Genomic DNA, 13,855 nt, shown 5'->3' with positions numbered 1-13,855 from the left:
CGCAGACGCCGGGGGATGTGACAGACATCAGAGGGTGAGTATGTAGTGTTTTTTTTTTTACTTTTACAATGGTAACCAGGGTAAATATCGGGTTACTAAGCGCGGCCCTGCGCTTAGTAACCCGATATTTACCCTGGTTACCATTGTAAAACATTGCTGGCATCGTTGCTTTTGCTGTCAAACATGACGATACACGCCGATCTGACGACCAAATAAAGTTCTGGACTTTCAGCAACCACCAGCGATATCACAGCGGGATCCAGATCGCTGCTGCGTGTCAAACACAACGATATCGCTATCCAGGACGCTGCAACGTCACGGATCGTTGTCGTTCTCGTTACAAAGTCGTTTAGTGTGAAGGTACCTTAAGAGTAGTTAGAAAGTTCTTTGGTAACAAAGGGAAATGGAATTTCATGAGTTGCACAATAGTGTTTTCACGTGTCTCTAAATCATGGGAGTTCTGCAAAGTGGATCAATTTAAGGTGCATCCCCCACAGAGATAAGTGACACACAGTGTCAGTTAACTTAATTTGGGTATTATAAATACTTTAAACTTTTTAAAAGCTTCAGAAATAAAGAAAGTTGTATTCCATGGAGTAAACAAGGCACAAAGTGTTCCTGTTCTGTTCTCCAGTGCTCTTCCAATTTTTTTCTTTGCTATTGTTACAGTAGACTTCTTTTTCTTGAAATGATTAGACAAATCTGCATGTGATAACAATCAAGCCATTTCAGCTGCAATCACATTGTCCCTTTTATTGTAATTCATTGTATGGAATTCTGCAAGAGCCATTGACTTTGGGAACACTCCTATAACCAGCGTCGGACTGGGGTGTCTGGGGCCCACCAGAGGAATGGACTCTAGGGGCCCACCCTACAGCTATATGCAAATATCTGTCATTATAGTGGAGCATCGGCTGTAAAACACCGGCGGCTGCTGCACATCTACCGTGTGCCCCAATAACTGGGATGTATAATTACGGTAGTTTACATTAATGTGGTTCTAGGTAAAACAAGTTATCACTGATCCATGGGCTCCACAGGATAGGTGATCGCTTACATCCGACCATTAGAAACTGGGGAAGTTTTATCCCTGACAGGACACTTTTATCACTATTTTAAAATGCAGCGGCAGGTGGGATTTCTGACCGCAGCTCCATTCATTCTCTTTGGGGCTTCCAGAAAAAAACAAGTGCAGCCACTGAGGGAATGAATGGATCAGTGATCTAGTCGGACATGCCACTCCAGTCTAATGGGGATGAAAAGTTCCACATTTTGCTGAGTGGGTCCAAGCAGTCAGACCCCCACCAATCAATATGTTATCACTTATCCTGTGGAGAGGTGATTACTTTTTTCCACAGGAAACCCCTGTAAGTGCATCTCCGCCGCTGTGTACAAAGCATTAAAACTCTAATGGAAATAAAGAATCTTCTCCTAATTAATATCAGAGAGAACAAATGACTGCCATACACAACACAATCCACTATACCAAGACCAATAATACCACATACAGTAAGAAATACCACCACACCATGACCAGACCACATAGTGACCGAATAATACTACATACAAGGGACAAATACCACCGCACCGTGTCAACACCACATATTACCACCACTTGGTGACCAAATAGCACATACAAGGGACAAATACCACAACACCATTTCCAGACCACATATTACCACCACATAGTGACTGAATACTACAATACTGATCAGAAATAAAAAAAACAAAAAAAAACACAATACTATCACCATAAGGCTGCTGTCACACTAGCAGTATTTGGTCAGTATTTTACATCAGTATTTGTAAGCCAAAACCAGGAGTGGAACAATTTGAGGAAAAGTATAATAGAAACATGTGCACCACTTCTGCATTTATCACCCACTCCTGGTTTTGGCTTACAAATACTGATTTCCACATATAGTGGGATCTATGCAATAAAGCGATCTCCACTATGGTACTAATATAAAATAAATTTTATTGAACATAATGTTAAAAACACAAATAGGATAAAATTACTACATGTAAGAAAGGTACACAATCCAATAAAAGGGACTATACTGCCATGGGAGATTGCAAGATGGCTCAGGCTGAATGCAGTATATATACAATGAGAAATACCTATGCTATGATATGAGAGTCCATGGATGGAAAGCTGCCTCTATCAACGATACCTAGCTTAATAATATGGTGTCCTAAATCAGACCCCTCAAAAATACATGGCATATGCTAGAGGTAGTAAAAGGATATTACCTTACTGTTCGCCTGCTGCAATGACCCCGGCGTCCCTCTAGCATATGCCATGTATTTTTGAGGGGTCTGATTTAGGACACCATATTATTAAGCTAGGTATCGTTGATAGAGGCAGCTTTCCATCCATGGACTCTCATATCATAGCATAGGTATTTCTCATTGTATATATACTGCATTCAGCCTGAGCCATCTTGCAATCTCCCATGGCAGTATAGTCCCTTTTATTGGATTGTGTACCTTTCTTACATGTAGTAATTTTATCCTATTTGTGTTTTTAACATTATGTTCAATAAAATTTATTTTATATTAGTACCATAGTGGAGATCGCTTTATTGCATAGATCCCACTATATGTGGAAGTTTTGCTGGGTGGTACATATACCCTTCGTTTTGAAGGGATTTGTCTTTGTAAAAACATAGAGCAATTACGTGTGATTACAAATACTGATGTAAAATACTGACCAAATACTGAATGTGTGACGGCAGCCTAAGTGACATTATACACAGGAGATCTGTACTTAGTATGCAGTGTCTGTGTAGAGGTAATACAGAGATCACTGGTGGTATTATACACAGGAGCTCTGTATATAGTGTATAGGTAATACAGTGATCATTGGTGACATTATACACAGGAGCTCTGTATATAGTATACAGTGTATAGTGTCAGTGTATAGGTAACACTGACTCACCAGTGACGTCTCTAGGTGAAGTCCTTCATCTTTCATCCAGCACAGACCGCCATCATTTCTTCCAGCCAGGACTCATTTCTGCAGGAAATAACAGTTATCTCGAGCTCCACTTGCAGAACACATTACTTAATTTTTCACAACTTCTGCATTACACCACATGAAGAAAAAGAGGCGACATAGTGTCACTCTACACAGTAACAGGACCGCCCCCCCAATTAAAACAGTATACTCAAAAAATAAAATAAATACATCACTGCAGTAATAATATCCCTTAATTAGCCCCTATGGTAATAATATTCCCCACCCTGGCCCCGTTTATCTCATTCCTGGCTCCAGCCATATGTTCTCCCATCCTGCCCTCATGAGTATCCATTCTACCCCATATGATCTCCCCATCCTGCCCCATCTGTCTCCATCGTATCCATCCTGCCCCATGATCCAATCCTGCCCCATGTCTTTCATTCTGCCCCGTGTCTCCAATCATGCCCTGTATCTACATTCTGCCCATGCCTCCAGTCCTGCCCTCAGTGTGTCCAGCAATCTACCCCAGTGTGTCCAGCATATTACCCCCAGTGTGTCCAGCAACCTGCCCCAGTATGTCCAGCATATTGCCCCAGTGTCCAGCAATCTGCCCCAGTGTGTCCAGCATTGCCTCCAGACAGTGTATCCAGCAATCTGCCCCAGTATGTCCGGCAATCTGCCCCAGTATGTCCGGCAATCTGCCCCAGTGTCCAGCAATCTGTCCCAGTATGTCCAGCATTGCCCCCAGACAGTGTGTCCAGGAATCTGCCCCAGTATGTCTGGCAATCTGCCCCAGTGTGTCCGGCAATCTGCCCCAGTGTGTCCAGCATATTACCCCCGTGTGTCCAACAATCTGCCCCCAGTCTGTCCAGTGTTCTGCCCCCAGTCTGTCCAGTGTTCTGCCCCCAGTCTGTCCAGCGTTCTGCCCCCAGTCTGTCCAGCGTTCTGCCCCCCGTGTCTGTCCAGCGTTCTGTCCCAGTGTGTCTCCAGCAATCTGCCCCCAGTGGGTGTCCAGCATTCTGCCCAAATCAGTGTCCCCCACTGCTCCAGGGGCACCCGCCGCTCCGCCCCCGGCCACCACCCTCCCACCCTCCTTGAAGACGATACTCACCCTGCTGCCTGCTCCAGCGATGGTCTCGGCGTCTGCTCTGCACTGCATCTTCTTCCTGCTTGTGCTTGTGCGGTCATGTGATACTGATTAAAGTCATGAATATGCGCATATTCATGGCCTTAATGAAGCGGTACCACGTGACCGCACAAGCAGGAAGAAGATGCAGTGCAGAGCAGACGCCGAGACCATCGCTGGAGCAGGGTGAGTATCGTCTTCAAGGAGGGTGGGTGGGGGGCGGCCAGGGGGGCCCCCGGAGCAGTGGGGGCCCCTGGAGCAGTGGGGGCCCTGCCAGCAGGTGTCAGTGCCTGGGCCCACCGGGGGATCCACCGATTCCCCGGTGGGCCAGTCCGAGCCTGCCTATAACACATTACCATACACTACAAAATTACTAAAAGCAGGAGACTGACCAAATTGTTCTCTGCAGAAATGCCTGAAAAATGCACACAAAGCACTGATTATTTTTTGTAGAGTAACGTAATTCAACGTGCTGTCTAATGCAAAATATGATTGAGAATATCTGCGGTAGTCAATCAAATGAGTAGTAATTCAAACAAACTGGCACTGTCAATTATGACACCATTATACAGCAGGGAGAAGACAGACAGTGGTTGGTGTAAGAATAAATTGAATTAGTATTAATCAGCAGTAAATTTCAGTGCTTCTGAAATTCTAAAGAGAGATTCTAAACTGCTGATTTTTAGTAATGCTCTTCAGAAATGTTAAAAAAAACAACATAAAATTGTTGTGGAAAATGCTACAGTTGCAGGTGTTATGTGGTGCAGTTCTTGTCACAATTGATGGGAGGAATGAGGAGGAATGTCCTAAGATGGGGGTCCGAAACTGTGGCTCAGGAGTAACATGTGGCTCACAGGCCTATGATGTGTGGCTCGTGGTTGACAAATAGCTATGAAGAGCAGATGTTAAAATGATGACTTTTGGAGTAAACCCACACAAAAGAGGAGATCTGGTTTAGTGCTGGAGCAATAAATTAAGTATGCTAAGCTGAAGATAGGATGATCTGTCAGTCAGAAGAGGTGCTTGAAGCTGGATGTGATAGTGTAGTGGCCGTGGTTGATGCGAGAGTACCAAATCAGGTTAAGGTAGGAACCCATGGGTGTAAGAACTTCTCTGGAAATCTTTGGCTGTCATAACGGTAATGTGGTTTTGGGTGTCACTACTTTATAGGAACAGAATGTTATTAGTCTGGAGAGGGGGTTTGGATGTCACTAGCAACCCTCTCTCAAAGCTGAATGTGGCTCTCTAGGAAAGAAAAGTTGAAAGGTTGAGAGCTACCGTTCTAGAAAATACCATTACAAAGCATGCTGCTTTTTGAGAGAGCGTTACCAGGCTCAAAAATCACAAAAACTCAATGTGTATTGAGAACATTTTGTATTCTATTCAATTTATCATCCTCAGATCAATTAATAGAAAATTTATTTACTCATGTGGCTATACAGAAATCATTATGTAAAGGTACCGTCACACTAAGCGACGCTGCAGCGATAGCGACAGCAATGCCGATCGCTGCAGCGTCGCTGTGTGGTCGCTGGAGAGCTGTCACACAGACCGCTCTCCAGCGACCAGCGATGCCGAGGTCCCCGGGTAACCAGGGTAAACATCGGGTTGCTAAGCGCAGGGCCGCGCTTAGTAACCCGATGTTTACCCTGGTTACCAGCGTAAAAGTTAAAAAAACAAACAGTACATGCTCACCTGCGCGTCCCCCAGCCTCTGCATCCTGACGCTGACTGAGCTCCGGCCCTAACAGCACAGCGGTGACGTCACCGCTGTTGCTTTCACTTTCAGTTTAGGGCCGGCGCTTTAGTGTCAGGAAGCAGAGGCTGGGGGACGCGCAGGTGAGTATGTACTGTTTGTTTTTTTAACTTTTACGCTGGTAACCAGGGTAAACATCGGGTTACTAAGCGCGGCCCTGCGCTTAGTAACCCGATGTTTACCCTGGTTACCAGTGTAAAATATCGCTGGTATCGTCGCTTTTGCTGTCAAACACGGCGATACACGGCGACCTAGCGACCAAATAATGTGCAGACCTTCTAGCAGCGACCAGCAATTTCACAGCGGGATCCAGATCGCTGCTGCGTGTCAAATACAGCGATATCGCCATCCAGGTCGCTGCAACGTCACGGATTGCTGGCGATATCGCCTAGTGTGACGGTACCTTAACACTACATAGTGACGTAGGATTAGCATTTCAACTAAAGAAGGTAAATAGGGAAGTTACATCAATCTCTAAACCAAAGTTACAATTAAGAGTCTATAGACACCTTTGATTTAGAAAAAATAATTTTTACATGTTGTTGCTTCCCAAGTCCAGCAGATTCCCACTGGTCAATTGTTCTTGAGCCCAATGTGGGCTGCTCACTAATGCCTCAACATTTCCTAGCCTCGGGTGTTTTTTTTTTTCTGCTATCCGTAGTGGCTGGCAGAAACAAAAAACACTATGTGGAGATTTCTTTTTCACAAAGTTTGTACTGCGCTTGGGCCAAAAAGGCTGGCATGTGCAGTACAAACAAGAACTGAAGAGAGGAAAGAATTCGCTAATCATGGCACCTGGACCCTAGGAAGCACCAGTGTATATGCAAAATGGCCTTCATCCATTGATTTATCCGCATCCCCTGCACGCCGCCAGCATGTTTTGCATTACTGCATTAAAGGACTGAATATTTGCTCAATCAAAGTCCATTTCACACACTGCGTTCATACAAGGGTGAATTATTAGCAACAGGTTAGTGCCGAAGACTATCTTATATTTGATGAACTCTCTAAACATCGCTGAGCAAGTGCCACTGGTTGCTCAATACCTCTGCCTCTGAACTTCACTAAAGATGAATCAGCTGCTGTATGTACTCAGTGAGAGAAAATGGCATCTGGCTGGTGACTGTGTGATTTATACAGCAGTCACAGTGTCTCCTATGTGAAGTATATACAGCAGTATCAGTATATCCTATATGATGGATGTGTCACAATCGCAGTGTCTCCTATATGATGTATGTGTATATATAGTGGTCTCAGTATATTACATGTGATGTATACGCCATAAAATATATGCTCCTAATATGTTGTGACTGGGTCACTGGCAATGTATGTGAGGTGAGAGGAGATTTGAGTCACAGAGATTGCTCTCTTCAATGATGTGTAACCCATAAGTTTCTCTCCAACATGCTAATGTGCTGAGGGGTTATCCAGCTATTTACAAGGGTTTGGGTTTTTTGTGAGTAGGTGTAAGAGATGAGCGGGATGCCTAATCACCATATCTCCACCTCAAGGGTGTGATTGGGGATGTTAAATGTCCAACTACTAGGTTTCTTTTTTGTCTGTTGTGTTTGGAGAGTAAAGTCTCCAGATGGTAGCTCCTGGTGGAGCTGAAGACTTATGGTGTACTGAGTGGGCGAATTCCGCAGATATAAGGACTCTGCTATATGTTATCTTTTGTCTTATCGTTATTCCAGAAAGGCCATGCTTATTTTGTTAAATCCTGCCAACGTTTATTTCATGCTTAACCCCTTAGTGACACAGCCAATTTGGTACTGAATGATCAAGCCAATTTTTACAATTCTGACCACTGTCATTTTATGAAGTTAAAGCTCTGGAAAGCTTCAATGTATCCCACTGAGTCTGAGACTGTTTTTCATGACATATTGTACTTCATGTTACTGGTAAAATTTCTTTTGATGTAACTTGCATTTATTTATAAAAAAAAACATTGAAAATTTAGCAAGTTTTAATTTTTGTATCCTTAAATCAGGGAGTAGTGTCACACAAAATAGTTAATAAATAACATTTCCTACATGTCAACTTTACATCAGCACCATTTTTTTTATTTTGTTTTTTGTTAGGGCGTTATAAGGGTTAAAAGTTGACCAGCAATTTCTCATTTTTCCAGCAAAATTTACAAAACCACACAGTATGGAGCAGCCCCCACACAGTATAATGCAGCCCCCTTTCACACACAGTATAATACAGCCCCCCACACACAGCATAATGCAGCCCCCACCACACACACAGTATAATGCAGCCCCCAGAGTATAAAGCAGTCCAGGCAGAGTATACTCAGAGTATAATGCAGCCCTACACACAGTATAATGCAGCCCCCCACAAACACACACAGTATAGTGCAGTCCCCACACACACAGTATAGTGCAGTACCCCCATACACTATTGTGCAGCAGACACACACTATAATGCAGACAGACACACAAACTATAATGCAGACAGACACACAAACTATAATGCAGACTGACACACACTATAATGCAGACAGACCTAGATACACACACACACACACACACACACAATCCTTGCCTCTCCTCCTCATTGCCCAGCTGCTCTGACTTGTGCAGAGTGTCTCAGTCTCATCAGCTCCACTGCTTAGAAACAGGCTGAGTCACAGGCAGAGGATTTGTGATGGGAGAGGGAGAGTCACATGATGCTCTCTCCTCCATCACAGATTTCAACTGAGAGTGCGACGCAGGGAGGGAGCGACACCAGGCCCCTCTTACTCAGGGACCCCATAGCAGTCACTAGCTCAGGGCCCCTGGAGGAGCGGGGGCCCTAGGCGGCTGCCTGGTCTGCCTGTCCCTAATGCCGGCCCTGCCTGTGAGAGTCCGGCAGCTGCTGGAAGCCGGCGGCTGCGGATGTAACTGTACGCACGGTATAAGAGAAATTAATATTCATTGCCAGTGCAGTGAATATTCATTTATCTTTAGCAACAGGCACAGGCTTTAGCCGCCGTTTCCTGCCTCCTGTGACCCGCTGCTCCGCCACTCACCCTCCTCCACCGTAAATTGGGACAATGTCTCGTGTATAAGCCGAGGGGGGCTTTTTCAGCCCAAAAAATGTGCTAAAAACTCAGCTTATACACGACTATATACAGTACTTAGTCATCAGCTTTTGTTTTGGCCAAAAGATTATTTAAGCCCCCACCATGACAAGGTAGACTCTTTTGGCTAGGCCCTATTCTACTCAAACCTATTAAACTTAGAATACAGTGCCAGTGTACAAGTAATACAGTGATCATTAGTGACATTATACACAGGAGCTCTGGATATAGTGTATAGTGTACAGGTAATACAGGGATCACAAGTGACATTATATGCAGGAGCTCTGTATATAGTGTACAGGTAATACAATGATCACCAGTGACATTACTTAAAGAATCTCTTTATACTATATAGTGTATAGGTAACACATTGACTCACCAGTGACGTCTTTAGTTGAAGTCCTTCATCTTCGCTTTTCTTCACCCAGCTCAGACCACCATCACGGCTTCCAGTGAGGATTCATCTTTGCAGAAAATAAGTTATCTAGAACAGTGCTTGCAAAGCACATTACTTAGTTTTTTCCCAACTTCTACACTACACCAGATGAAGAAAGAAGGCGATCTAGTGCCGCCCTGGACAGTAACAGGACTATCCCCCATTGAAAATAATATCCTCAAAAATAAAATACATAACTACAGTTATAATATCCCCCATCGTGGCCCACTTGTGTCTCATTCCTGGTTCCAGCTGTTTGTTCTCGCATCCTGGCCCCATGTGTCTCATTCCTGGCTCCATGTGATGTCCCATCCTGCCCCATATGATCTCCTATCCTGCCCCATGATCCTTACCCATGTGTACTATGATCCTGCCCCATGTGTACTATGATCCTGCCCCATGTGTCCCATGATCCTGTTCCATCTGTCCCATGATTCTGTCCCATAATCTTGCCCCATGTGTCTCCATCATGCCCCATGTGTCCCATGATGCTGCGGCTGCCCCATCTGTCTCCATCTGGCTTTCTGCTTTAAGTAAAAAAAAAAGAAAAACAAACACTTTCTCCTTACCTGACCACTATTCTACAGTATAGTCTCCTCAGTGCATGTGAAGTGCAGACTCGAGGGCGCATGGCAATGACATCATACGCCGGCGATGTACCGCTGACATCAGCTGCAGGCCGGTGATTGGCTGGCAGTTTCTATTGCTGTGCTCAGCATTAAATTTTAAATTGAAATTGCATCCGGGGATGCACATTCAGTTACTGACCTGGCAGTATCCTACCACTGTGGCCCAGTGAGCAGAGGGGGTCCAGTCAGAGCCCCCTCTCCTCACTGGGCACCAAATGCCAGTAAGGGCGTAAAAAGGGCATAAAAATTAAAAGTTTGAAAATTACATTTTTTAAGCATATCGAACAAATGTTACCACTATCATGATGTACAATATGTCATGAAAACATAGTCTCAGAATCAGTGGGATATGTTGAAGCGTTCCAGAGTTATTACCACATAAAGTGTCACTGGTCAGAATTGTAACATTTGGCCCGGTCATGAAAGTGAAAACAGGCTTGGGTGTGAAGAGGTTAAATGTAGTTGAATATGAAATTTATGAATCTGTCTGCAGAATATAAAATCTAATATATAAAGCTGAATGTGTGTGTGTGTGTATGTATGTATGTATGTATGTATGTCCGGGATTGGCATCTGAACCGTAGCAGCTACAGCCACAAAATTTTGCACAGTCACACGTCTGGACCCCGAGAGCATCATAGGCTATGTTGTGAGGTGAAATTTTAACCCCGCGCTTTCCAATTCACCAAACAATTTTGCCCCTATCTACATAATGGGGAAAAAGTGAAAGGAAAAGTGTTGGAGGCGTCGCAGCTACAGGCACAAAATTTTGCACAGTCACACGTCTGGACCCTGAGAGCGTCAAAGCTATATTGTGAGGTGAAATTTTAACCCCGCGCTTTCCAAGTCACCAAACAATTTTGCCCCTATCTACATAATGGGGAAAAAATGAAAGGAAAAGTGTTGGAGGCAAATTAACAGCTGCCAGATGTGAACAAGGGGGACTTAAAGAATGACAGCGATGGCACCAAAGAGTATATACTGTACAGTTGCTAAGGTGGGGCCCCAACATGGGATAATCACACCACCACGGGGATATGAACACACACACAAAATGCGCCACACACTACCACGTGCTCGAACACATATACCACCCTCAGTGCACATTTCACCACACATACACCAACCTCGCCACATAAAAGTAGAAACACAAAAGTCGCCGCTCAAAACTCGCCACGCGCAAAACTCTCCACATGCAAAACTCGCCACACGTGCAAAACTCGCCACACGCAAAACTTGCACACGCAGAAAAATTGCCACACGCAGAAAAATTGCCACATGCACAAAAGTTGCAACACATGCAAAAGTTGCCTCACACAAAACTTGCACATACTCAAAAGGCACCACACATAAAACTCGCCACGCGCAAAACTCGCCATGCGCAAAACTTGCTGCACACAACTTGCTACACTAACCTGTCACATGCAACTCGACACACAAAAAGTTGCTACACGCATGTCGCCACACAAAACTCATCTCACAAAAGTCCCTACATGCATGTCGCCACACGCAACTCAACACACACAACTTGACACACGAAACTCGCCCTAAAACACACACAAGTCTGGTATCCTTCAAAAATAAAAATCTGATTAATAAGCAGACAAACTACAAGAGCAACAAATGTACCATATAGGAATCCGGCAGCTGTCAGTCACATGACCAGTCTATTATGTGTATGTGTGAGCTAATATATACTGCCAGGGGGTGGGCTTACTGTTGGCTGGGGATTTATCAGGCTGCCATTTTAGCTTACAAATACTGAGGTAAAAATACTGACCAAATAACGTGTGAACGAGGGCTAATACAGGAGGAGATGGCATACAGCTATATACTATATACAGGAGATGACACACAGGTATATACTATTTACAGGGGAGATGACACACAGGTATATACTATATACAGGAGGAGATGACACACAGATATATACTATATACAGGAGAGATGACACACAGGTATATACTATATAGAGGAGGAGATGACATACAGGTACATACTACATACAGGAGGAGATGACATACAGGTATATACTATATACAGGAGGAGATGACACACAGGTATATACTATATACAGGAGCAGATTACCTACAGGTATATAGTATATACAGGAGGAGATGACACAGGTATATGCTATGTATAGGAGGAGATGACATACAGGTATATACTATATACAGGAGATGACACACAGATATATACTATATATAGGTGAGATGACACACAGGTATATACTATATACAGGAGATTACATACAGGTATATCTAATATATAAAGCTGAATGTGTGTATGTATGTATGTGTGTATGTCCGGGATTGGCATCTGTACCGTCGCAGCTACAGCCACAAAATTTTGCACAGTCACACGTCTGGACCCCGAGAGCGTCATAGGCTATGTTGTGAGGTGAAATTTTAACCCCGCGCGTTCCAATTCACCAAACAATTTTGCTCCTATCTACATAATGGGGAAAAAGTGAAGGGAAAAGTGTTGGAGGAAAATTGACAGCTGCCAGATGTGAACAATGAGGACTTAAAGAATGAGAGCGATGGCGACAAAGAGTATATACCGTACAGTTGCTAAGGTGGGGCCCCGACATGGGATACTCACCACACACGGGGATATGAACACAAACACAAAATGCGCCACACACTACCACGTGCTTGAACACATATACCACCCTCAGCACACATTTCACCACACACACACACCAACCTCGCCACATAAAAGTCGAAACACAAAAGTCACCACTCAAAACTCGCTACATGCAAAACTCGCCATATGCAAAACTAGGCTCACGCAAAACTCGCCACACGTGCAAAACTCACCTCATGGAAAACTCACCTCATGCAAAACTTGCACACACAGAAAAATTGCCACATGTACAAAAGTTGCACCACATGCAAAAGTTGCCTCACACAAAACTTGCACATACTCAAAATGCACCACACATAAAACTCGCCACGCGCAAAACTCGCCATGCACAAATCTTGCTGCACACAACTTGCTACACTAACCTGTCACATGCAACTCAACACACAAAATGTTGCTACACGCATGTCGCCACACAAAACTCATCTCACAAAAGTCGCTACATGCATGTCGCCACACGCAACTCAACACACACAACTTGACACATAAAACTCGCCCTAAAACACACACAAGTCTGGTATTGTCCTTCAAAAATAAAAATCTGATTAATAAGCAAACTACAAGAGCAACAAATGTACCATATAGGAAATACGGCAGCTGTCAGTCACATGACCTGTCTATTATGTGTATGTGTGAGCTAATATATACTGCCAGGGGGGAGGGCTTCCTGTTGGCTGGGGATTTATCAGGCTGCCAATAGCAACCAATCACAGCTCAGCTTCTATTTTGCTACAGTTAATTAACCTGAGCTCTGATTGGTTAATATAGGCAACAAAGACATTCTCAGTATAACAAAGCTAATATATGTTGTGAAATGCTTCTATTTGCTTAGTTTTTGCCTTTTAATAATTACATTTCTATCTATTTGTTTTGTGGTTTTTGTGTGCAGAATAAATTTTTGTTAACACATTCTATTTTGCTAACAGCAGTCATTAACCCGGGCGAAGCCGGGTAGTACAGCTAGTCTATAATAAAATCAGTTTCTCTATATTTTCCATGCATTATTTTAAAACCCCTCTTTAAACTGTTACTTGTTTCTGCATGAACAACTTGCATCCCTGAGAAAGTAGAAAGCAGATGTTTCATGATTCATCCTATTCATATAGTAGATTAGCAGTTATATATAGTGCTTGCCATAGCAATTTTTGCCTATAAATAATAGACACATAAAATGGTTACAAGAAGCCTTTAAAATTGAATTTGGCATTCTGCCCCTGTTCTTAATGTTTGCTCACAC

General features: G+C 43.7%; 2 protein-coding genes across 7 annotated transcripts in view; one reads left to right on the top strand and one right to left on the bottom strand.

Annotated features, from left to right (window-relative positions):
- LOC143782527 (uncharacterized) overlaps nucleotides 1–5,846 on the bottom strand; it is a 504,307-nt gene extending 498,461 nt beyond the window's left edge. Inside the window, exon 1 of the transcript XR_013216986.1 lies at nucleotides 5,784–5,846. The gene's annotated coding sequence lies outside the window, so the exon portion shown is untranslated. The remainder of the gene's footprint in view (nucleotides 1–5,783) is intronic.
- KCNG2 (potassium voltage-gated channel modifier subfamily G member 2) overlaps nucleotides 1–13,855 on the top strand; it is a 423,062-nt gene that overhangs the window by 167,333 nt on the left and 241,874 nt on the right. The gene's annotated exons all lie outside the window — the stretch shown is intronic.

The sequence above is a fragment of the Ranitomeya variabilis genome, chromosome 6 (genome assembly GCF_051348905.1).
Source record: "Ranitomeya variabilis isolate aRanVar5 chromosome 6, aRanVar5.hap1, whole genome shotgun sequence".
Classification (NCBI taxonomy): Eukaryota; Metazoa; Chordata; class Amphibia; order Anura; family Dendrobatidae; genus Ranitomeya; species Ranitomeya variabilis.
This window is presented reverse-complemented; position numbering and strand designations above follow the sequence as displayed.